At 40.7% G+C, this 8,477-nt stretch overlaps 1 pseudogene; it reads left to right on the forward strand.

Moving 5' to 3' along the window:
* The first annotated feature begins 3,144 nt into the window (after positions 1-3,144).
* Positions 3,145-4,072, forward strand: LOC100474852 (annotated as a pseudogene).
* Positions 4,073-8,477: the final 4,405 nt, after the last annotated feature.

Below are 8,477 nucleotides of genomic sequence, written 5' to 3' on the forward strand. Positions count from 1 at the left end.
TGGGAGAGATGGTGGGAATGGCTGGTGGTAGGTAGCAGAGAGAGGAATAAATGCAGAAAAGACAGAGGTGACAGGAAAAGGTAGTTTTTTTTTTTTAAAGAAAGACTATCAGATATTCTATCTCCTCAGGATAAAGCCTAGAAGAACTTGGCCTGACATGATTTCTTTCTTGCTTCTGAGTGATCTCTGAAATTGGTCTTATCATATTTTCCTTAATTTCAGGAATGGATAATAAAATAAGTAGTTAGTTCATGCTCAGATAAAAGGTATATGTTTGTGTAGGCAAATATATGTCAGACCTCTAATGAAAGGGCATATTTAATTTTAACTCTTATGTGTTATGTACTTAGAAATTATACATGGTAGTGGTTATAGAGCATGGGATCTATGCGGCTGCTTGGACTGGAATCCTGGCTCCACTCCTGTGTAACCTCTGTCCAGTTAATTCACTTATCTTTGATTCTGTTTCCTCATAGGTATAAAAAGAGGTGATAATAATAATACCCACACCACATGTTTGTTGTGAGAGTTAAATCCATTAATGTATATAGAGTACTTCTAAATATATGGCACAAGTACTATTGCAATGCTAGCTATCATTATTCATGAAAAATGCAGTTAATAATAAAGATTTAAGAACATGAAACAGATAATTTTTGATTATTATGATGGTATATTTCTTAGTAGCAGTCCCAGAAGCTACAATTATAAAATGATCTGTTAATTTCTATAAAATTATGTGGTATGAGAATGTACCATAGGAGCACAAAGGAGAGAATATATTATTCCTGTTGCAGTAAGTTTCTTTGTGCAAATAGGAAGGAGGAAAACTAAACACAGAAAAGGGAGAAAGGAGACTTTGGAGTAGGAAATAGCTGGATAACTGTCATTTGGGAATAACACGGGTGCAAAAATAAGCAATGGCCAGGACCTGAAATCCATGCTAAGAATATTATAATTTAGGCTGTAGGCAATAGGGAGATTTTGATAGACTTTAGATATTGATAGATTGATAGATTTTAGAGATGTAACAGAACCAGATTTACATTGAAGGATAAGCACCCAAGTATTCTCAAATGCTCAGGGAGGAGAAGATACAGATGCGGTGGAGTATTAAAGGCAAGCTTCGCTGAACATGAAAGACTGGAATTGGGTCGGAAGGTGGGTAGTGTTGGAAGGACAAGGAGAGGGCGTTGTGGCAAAGGGAGGCTTCATGGTGGGAATGAGCAAGGTGGGCTGTGGGACAGGAAGAGTTCATGAACAGAGGTGAGTCAAAGCTTAGTTTATCACCTTAAGCTTAGTTAATCACCTTAAAAGGGTGAATGCTGGGCTGGCTCAGTCTGTGAAAGTGTTTAAAAGTGAGTTTGAGGAGTTCACGTTTCCCCCTGGCTATTCCCATGCAGGGGAAGATCTGAGGAAAGAAGGGTCTAGGACACAATTTTCTGCCTGCACCGTGCGGGATGGTTGGGCGGGAGCATCTGAAGACGAATAGGTGTTGATAATTTGGTTATCTGCTGATAACATGTGAGAAGGGGTGGCAGGAAGAATGGAGAGAAAGGGGACATTATGGGGGAATGGTTTAATGAGAAATTCATGGGGTGTGGTGATGACTGGTGTGGAAATGAAAGGGAGTCATGGATCAAATATGATATCAGAGCTACAGGCTGGGTAGCTTGGAGGGTTTTATGAGCATTTGATTATTAGTGAATCTTAAAATCTTTTCATATGTATCCTGATCTTTTTACTTATTTTGTGAATCACCTGTTTATATCCTTTGCCCATTTTCTATTGGGATACAGGTATATTTCTTATAGAAGATCGTTTTCACATTGGGTTTATTAAGACTTTCTCTAGTATTTTTCTCACTCTAGAATGCTAATTTATTTATTGTTTTTAAGATTCAGTGACTTTATTTAGTTTTAAACTTCAGCATGTGGGCTTGGCTAAGGAATTCTGACACATACTCCTTTATTTCAGCCTGTAACACTGAATTTTGCTTCTCTGTTGATTCTGGTCCTTGCTGTTCAGGTGTGTTTTTAATTCTTCATAAGTATATTTCTTGCAAATTTTAGTATGAAATCAGAGTTAAGGGGAAGAACAATGGGAATAACATTTACAGCAGAGAATCAAGGTGCTCATGCTTTTTCATCCATGTTTTTCATGGGTCATATGCAGTGGAAAAACTTCCCAACATGGCACCTTAATCTAGAGACTATTGTTTTCAATCACATGACGTTTTTAGCTTGGGATGTGTATCAGATCTGTATTTATTCGGTATAGTTTAGTGTGTTTTTACATATATTAGAGGTGCTCAGTAATTATCTGTTCCAGGGAGACATCTTAAGACATCTTAAGTCTTGTATATTTTGCTGCTGACTACCAACGTGGAACCATAGCAGGCAGGCTGGCTGGTCATAACGATGCTCTTGGAAGACAAGCTCTCAGAGTTCAGGATCTCCCAGTAGTTTGCTTAGTGGGGCAAGAGATGGGAAAGTGTTGGTGAAATGGAGACAAATGAGTAAGTTGAAGTATCTCCAGAGGATTTGAACACTTGTTATACAAACGCAGTTATGGAAGCTGCAGACCGGTGAAAGAATCTGACCTGAGTGGGTCGAAGACTGGTATAATTGAGTTAAGAAAACCATACTCAGGACCTATTGGAAAGGGAAGAATCATTAGTGGGAAGATGTTCCCTGAGGCAGAGTTGAAGGAAACAAGGAATTTAGGAGAAGAGTCTCATGAGGTTTTCCCAACGGAAGAGAGCTATCAAAATACAATGAAGATAATAAAGGTTATGAACTTGAACAGCCCCAAAATTAAGAATGTCTTGTAGTGAACTGGAAAGAATCCTGGCTGAAGTCAGAAAGCCTAGTTCTGAGGCTCAGAATTCACCACTTTCTGTGTGATCCTGGGTGAATTGCCATCTCTCTGAACCTTAATTTTCTAATATATACAGTTGTTAGATTGCTAATATTTAATGCTGAATGAGTACATATGGGCTAAATGAATGAGTTGGTGGTTAGTGTATTGTAAAGTGGGTTACACTGTCTAACGTGCTATAAATGAGGTGAATTGGTTACAATCAATGTTTGTTTTATTGCAGGTCTCTTATGACCTTGTGTCCAGAACACCTGATTGGATTCCATGGCGAATACAAATAACGTGACTGAGTTAATTATCGTCGGTCTTTTCCAGGATCCAGAGGGGCAGAGAGTGCTTTGTGGTGTTTCTTCTCGTGTACCTGGCCACAGTGGTGGGCAATGGCCTCATTGTGCTGACAGTCAATGTCAGTAAGAGTCTGCATTCCCCCATGTACTTCTTCCTTAGCTACCTGTCCCTGGTGGAGATCACTTACTCCTCTACTGTTGTCCCTAAGTTCATCACAGACTTACTTGCCAAGATTAAAACCATTTCCCTGGAGGGCTGTGTGGCTCAGATATTCTTCTTCCATTTCTTTGGGGTCACTGAGATCTTCCTGCTCACGGTAATGGCCTATGACCGCTATGTGGCCATCTGCAAACCTCTTCACTATACAACCATCATGAGCCGATTTGTGTGTCGCCTTCTGGTGGCTGGCTCCTGGCTTGGGGGCATAATTCACTCTACAGTCCAGATTCTTGTTGCTGTTCAGCTGCCCTTCTGTGGTCCTAATGTGATTGACCACTACTTTTGTGACCTCCATCCCTTATTCAAGCTTGCCTGCACTGACACTTCTGTGGAGGGGGTTATTGTGTTGGCCAACAGTGGCTTAATCTCTGTTTTCTCCTTCCTCATCTTGGTGTCCTCCTATATTGTTATACTGTTCAACTTGAGGAATCATTCTGCAGAGGGGAAGCGGAAAGCCCTCTCCACCTGTGCCTCTCACATCACAGTGGTCCTCTTGTTCTTTGGACCTGCGATCTTCCTCTACATGCGACCCTCTTCCACCTTCACTGAGGACAAACTGGTGGCCGTGTTCTACACAGTTGTTACCCCCATGCTGAACCCCATTATCTACACACTCAGAAATGCAGAAGTAAAAAATGCCATGAGGCAACTGTGGAGGAAGAAAATGAACTCAGGAGTGGAGTAAAAATTAAAATGTGAACAAAATTATGAAGAACAGGACCAAATATGCATTCTGTTTTTGGTCAACTCTAAAGAATAGAACAAAAGTTAACTTATTCATATTTTTTGTGACAGTTTGGTGACACCTTACACTCCATGTTATCAGCCATAGCTCTTTCATTGTTGTATTTTGGAGAATTTAAAATTGAGCTACACTTTTCCTCTTCTTCTGTTGTCCATAGTGCATAGTGCACAGACTTCAGGAGGGATCATCTAGACCAGAATTCCCACCCTATCATCTTCTACCTGTACAACCTTGGGTTCATGCATTTTACCTCTTGGTGTTAGCATGCTGTGGTGTGTGGAAAGTCTTTGGCACTTGGAGACAGAAGTGTTTTGCTTTGTCTTTTCCTACCAATGTGATCTTGTGGGAGTCTCCGGAAAGCATTTCTACTTCATTTGGTGTACCTACCTCATTAATCTAATTCTAATGCCTAAAGTTCCATAGTAGGAGCTTTATTTCATGACAGTAGGGCATTGCTAGAATGGTCATGTCTCTTGGAGGTGAAATACATTTACATTTGTCATATCTTCTTGATGAATTGATTTCTTTATCATTATATAGTTATCTTTTTTGTCATTTGTTCCATTTTTGGCTTAAAATCTATTGTGTCTGATATAAGTGTAGCAACCCTTGCTTTCTTTTGTTTTCCATGTGCATGGAATTTCTTTTCTATTGATTTACCTTGAGCCCATACTTGCCCCTACATCTGAAGTGTATCTCCTGTAGGCACATAGTTGGGTCTTATTTTCCTTATTCAAATCAGTCACCATGTGCTTTTTGATTGGATTGTATCCCTTAACATTTAGAGTGAATTATTGATATGTAAGACTAACGTCTATCTTATTAATTGCTTTCTGGCTGTTTTGTATTTCCATTGTTTCTTTCTTCTTCTGTTTCTGCCTACCTTTGTAAATTGGTGATTTTCTGTGGTGGTGTGCTTTTGAGAATCTGCTCTGGGTTTTTGCTTTGTTTTTACCATGAGGGTTACATGAAATACCTTATAGAGAAAACAATCCATTTTAAGTTGATAGCAACTTAACTTTGATTGCACACAAGATATCTACCCTTTACTCCACTTGTGTATTTTTGATGTCACAATTTACCTCTTTTTATATTGTATATTCACTAACAAATTACTGTACATATTGTTATCTTAATATTTTTTCCTTCAGCTGTGATAGTTAAGTGACTGTCACATCAACCTATTATAGAATTCAAGTTTTCTAAATCTGATTGTATATTTACATTTACCAGTGTGTTGTATAATTTGGTATGTTTTTGTGTCACTAATTTGCATCTGTTCATTTCAGCTTGATGGTTCCTTTGAGCGTTTCTTGCAAGGCAGGTCTAGTAATAATGAACTCCCTCAGCTTTTGTTTGGGGAAGTATTTCTCCCTTTATTCATGAAGGACAACTTCGTGAGATGGAATATACTTTGCATTTATTTATTTATTTAGTCTTTTAAAACTTTGAATGTGTCCTGTCATACTCTCCTGGTCTGCAAGGTTTCTTCTGAGAAGTCTGCTGATAGACTAATGGACATTACTTTGTAGGTTACAATACCCCCCCCTCGCTTTTAGGATTCTCTCTTTATCTTTGTGTGTGTGTGTGTGTGTGTGTGTGTGTGTGTGTTTAAAAGATTATATTTATTTATTTGTCAGAGGGAGAGAGAGTAAGCACAAGGCAAGGGGAGCAGCAGGCAGAGGGAGAGGGAGAAGCAGGCTCCCTGCTGAGCAAGGAGCCCGATGTAGGACTTGATCCCAGGACCCTGGGATCATGACCTGAGCTGAAGGCAGAGGCTTACCTGGCTGAGCCACCCAGGCATCCCATCTCTTTTTATCTTTGGTTTGATGTTTTCATATCATGTGTCTTGGAGAAGATCTTTTTACATTGAGTTAATAGGATGATCTATTAGCTTCTTGCACTTGGGTGTCCAAGTGTCCTCAGGTTTAGGAAGTTAGTTTTCTGCCTACAAAATATTCAGAAAATAAAGTTAAGAATCAAGGCAACAAGGTAGGTTCACTCACTTAATCTCTTTGAGGCATTCTTTGGAATTATTTTCAAAAAGAAGAGCTTACTTTTTTGGTGCTAGATATCCCCTCCCCTTATCCTTTAGCCTTTGTGCTGTTTACAGGACACCCCCAGTGATACCGTGGTTTTGAAATAGATGTAGTAGCAGATGGAGGATTCAGGGATCATATAAAAAACTCATAGTAACATCTGAGTTCCCAACTCTGAAGAAGATGGAACACCGGTCATAAGAGACACTTTAAAAAACTTCAAAGCTCACATTCTCATGTTGGAGAGATGTGACCAGGAAACGTGAAACTGCTCGAGAATTATATAACTTTTGCTGACAAGGTGCTGGAGTCAAGATCTTCCATCACTGAAGCATGTCTGGTATGCACAGGCTTCTTTCCCTGACAGCCCAGTTTGGCTGACTCTGGAAACATCCTGTCCTGGCCAGGGCCTCTGAGCTGTCCTCAGGCTGTTGGCACAGAAATTACACCTCAGGAAGGTGGAGAACTGAGCCGGACCACATTACTGTTCCTTTTCCTCTGGTATATTTTTTAGATCTTGGTCTAGCTTTGCTTTGCCTGTGTTACAAGTAGGAATCTCCTCTCTCTTTGCCCTCCGCTCCTGTACTGGCAGCTGGCCATGGGTGGGCAGCAGGGGAGGAGCCGGTGGGTAAGAGGAGAGTGAAGTGGGTCTAGTCCAGGCTCTGCGTGAGCAGCCATGTGGTGCTGGGTCCAGATTTCCCTTCTGTGGGAGGAGGAACCTATGAGCTTCCTTCCAAATCTAGCAGCTTGTGATGGCTCAGTGAGGGAACTAGCAGGAGAGACCCTGCTTGACTCCTCCGGTGACGGATACCAATGGAGGAAAAGTGCAAGCAAAGGATGCTGGGAAAGGCTGGTGAGAGCCATGTTATTTGTCAGAATCCACAGGATGAGGAGTTCTGTGACAGGAAAGGTATAATGAGAAACCATAAGGTAGGGCAGATTTATTGTGAAGATTTGAAAAATGTTCACAGAAGTTGTTTGCGGGGGGCCACTCTGTCTTAGGCTTCTGCATGCATCCCCGCGTATATTTTCTGACCCACAAAATCTCAAAGCTGCAGTTACTTGCTGTTTGAGAAGAACTCATACTTACCTTTCAGAGTCTCTTCCTTGGGTCTGCCGGTTAGAGTCAGAATTAAAGTCACCGCCCGGGTGGGTGTCACTGCACTGTTGGTGGGTTAGCACTCTGACGATGTCTTTATGAAATTATCTCTCACAGGTTTTCCATTTTGATTTAGAGTTTCATTTTTTAAAAGATTTATTTATTTTAGAGAGTGGGAGCGGGGGGGAGGGGCAAAGGGAGGAGGAGAGTCCTTAAGTAGACTCCCCGCTGAGCGTGGAGCCTGACTGGGCTTCATCCCAGGACCCTGCGATATGACCTGAGCCGAAATCAGGAGTTGGCCATTTAACTGACTATGCCACCCAGGTGCCTCTAGAGTTTCATTTTTTAAAATGGTTTTATTTAAATTGCAGTTAACACACAGTGTAATATTAGTTTAGGTGTACAATGTAGTGATTCAACACTTCCATACAACACCTGGTGCTCATCACAAGTGCATTCCTTAATCCCTATCACCTGTTTCACCATCAGCCCCTCCCACCTGCCCTCTGGTAACCATCAGTTTGTTCTCTATACTTAGGGGTCTGTTTCTTGGTTTGCCTCTCTGTTGTTTTCCCTTCCCCTATGTTTATCTGTTTTGCTTCTTAAATTCCACATATGAGTGAAATAATATGGTATTTGTCTTTCTCTGACTTATTTTGCTTAGCATAATGCACTCTAGCTCCATTTACATCATTTATATATATATATNTTTCACGGCTCCCCGCTTTGTACCTCGATACTCAGCGCTGGAGATGTTCATTTGTAGAGATCCAGATGTATCTTCCTGTGTCTCAGGCTGATTCCGTGGATATTCCTGCTGGTCTGGTACCTATCCAGCTCAACTCAGGGGACCGGCTGAAAAAGGGGTCCCCTACTCCTCCGCCATCTTAACCTCTCTCCTATTTTTAACTTTTTGAAGAACATCCATGTTGTTTTCCAAAGTGGCTGCACTGTGTAGTTAATAGTTTTAAATTGTCCATTATTGTTAGTGCTTTCTGCACCTGTTTAAGAAATACTTTCTTAGGTCAAGGTCAGGAAGATATTAATTGATATTTTATTCCAAACATGTGAAGTTGTGCCTTTTTCACTTAAGTTCTTTTTTTTTTTTTAATTTTATTTATTTATTTGACAGAGATAGAGACAGCCAGCGAGAGAGGGAACACAAGCAGGGGGAGTGGGAGAGGAAGAACCAGGCTCATAGCGGAGG

The sequence above is a fragment of the Ailuropoda melanoleuca genome, chromosome 16, assembly GCF_002007445.2.
Source record: "Ailuropoda melanoleuca isolate Jingjing chromosome 16, ASM200744v2, whole genome shotgun sequence".
Lineage (NCBI taxonomy): Eukaryota > Metazoa > Chordata > Mammalia > Carnivora > Ursidae > Ailuropoda > Ailuropoda melanoleuca.